This window comes from Carcharodon carcharias, chromosome 3, assembly GCF_017639515.1.
Source record: "Carcharodon carcharias isolate sCarCar2 chromosome 3, sCarCar2.pri, whole genome shotgun sequence".
Lineage (NCBI taxonomy): Eukaryota > Metazoa > Chordata > Chondrichthyes > Lamniformes > Lamnidae > Carcharodon > Carcharodon carcharias.
In genome coordinates this window covers 43,428,317-43,430,016 of record NC_054469.1, presented here as the reverse complement: position 1 = coordinate 43,430,016, position 1,700 = coordinate 43,428,317, and the positions used below count along the sequence as shown (strand labels likewise).

Here is a 1,700-nt window from a genome sequence, read left to right as displayed (position 1 = left end):
GCTCATCAATTGTGTTACCAAGTGGCAGCTGCTTAGCAACAAACTGCTCACTGATGCTCAATTCGAGTTCCACCATGGTCACTCAGCTCCTGACCACATTACAATCTTGTTTCAAACATGGACAAAAGAGCTGAAGTTGAGAGATGTGGTGAGATTGACTGCCCTAAATATAAAAGCAGCATTTGACCAAGTATCGGATCAAGGGGCCCTAGCAAAACTGGAGTCAATGAAAATCAGGGGAAAATTCTCTGCTGGTGGAGTCATAACTAGCAGAAAGGAAGATGGTTGTGGTTGTTGGAGGTCAAATATCTCAGTTCCACAACATCATTGCAGGAGTTCCTCAGGGTAGTGTCCTAGGGCCAACCATCTTCAACTGCTTAAACAATGACCTTTCTTCTATCATAAAGTCATTAGTGACGATGTTCACTGATGAAAGCACAAAGTTCATCACCATTCACAACTCCTCAGATACTGAAGCAGTCCATGTCCAAATGCAGCAAGACCTGGGCAGTATCCAGGCTTGGGCTGACAAGTGGCAAGTAACATTCGTGCCACAAAAGTGCCAGGCAATGACCATCTCCAGCTAGAGAGAGTCTAACCATCGCCCCTTGACTTTCAATTGTATTACCATCACTGAATCCCCCACTATCAACATCCTGGGGTTACCATTGTCCAGAAACTGAACTGGACTAGCCATATAAATACTGTGGCTACAAGAGCAGGTCAGAGGATGGGAATCCTGCGATGATTAACTCAGATCAGGGCTCCCCAAAGCCTGCCCATCATTTGCAAATCAGAATCAGGAGTGTGATGGAATACTCTCCACTTTACTGGATGAGTGCAGCTCCAACAACATTCAAGAAGCTTGACACCATCCAGGACAAAGCAGTCTGCTTGATTGGTAGCCAAATCCACAAACACTCACTGCCTGTACCATCATAATGGCAGCAGGGTATACTATCTACAAGTTGCATTGCAGGAACCTGCCTCCTTAAACAGCACCTTCCGAACCCACAAACACTATAATCTAGAAGGACGAGAGCAGCAGAAACATGGGGATACCACCACCACCTGGAAGTTCCTTTCCAAGTCACTCACCATCCTGACTTGGAAATATATCACCATTCCTACACTGTTGCTGAGTCAAAATTAGGAACTCCCTCCATTACAACACTGTGGGTGTACCTACACCACATGGACTGCAGCAGTTCAAGAAGGCAGCTCGCCACCACCTTCTCAAGGGCAATTAGGGGTTGGCAATAAATGCTGGCCCAGCCAGAGACCCCGCATCCCAAGAACGAATAAATAAAAAAATCAAGGTTCAAGTAGGGATCCTCTTTTGCTTTAGCAGCACATATACTGAAATGGAAACAGCACAGAGATGATGATGTGGCCCCAGGCATATGAATGACATACAAATCCCTAAGGCATTCCACATTTTTCAAATGTGGTAGGATCCTGTTTTAAATGGATTAGTAGAGGGTTGTTGCAGATGAGTGGCATTAGCACCTTTCTGGATGGATGGAGATAGGTTAAACTTTGTGAGTTGATAAAGATGTTTTTTGAAACATTTGGACCTAGGAGGATTAGAAAATTGAGGAGGCAGGCAATTAGGCATTTTTGTGCTCTTGAATTGTAGCTCTCCATCTGGTGACACAGAGACCTATCTTCACCCAGGTTTTTAAGTATTGCATAAATCC

At 44.7% G+C, this 1,700-nt stretch overlaps 1 non-coding gene across 1 annotated transcript; it reads left to right on the top strand.

Moving 5' to 3' along the window:
* The first annotated feature begins 1,339 nt into the window (after positions 1-1,339).
* Positions 1,340-1,442, top strand: LOC121276623. Its single transcript, XR_005942705.1, has one exon. It is a non-coding gene; the product is annotated as a U6 spliceosomal RNA (small nuclear RNA).
* The last annotated feature ends 258 nt before the right edge of the window (positions 1,443-1,700 follow it).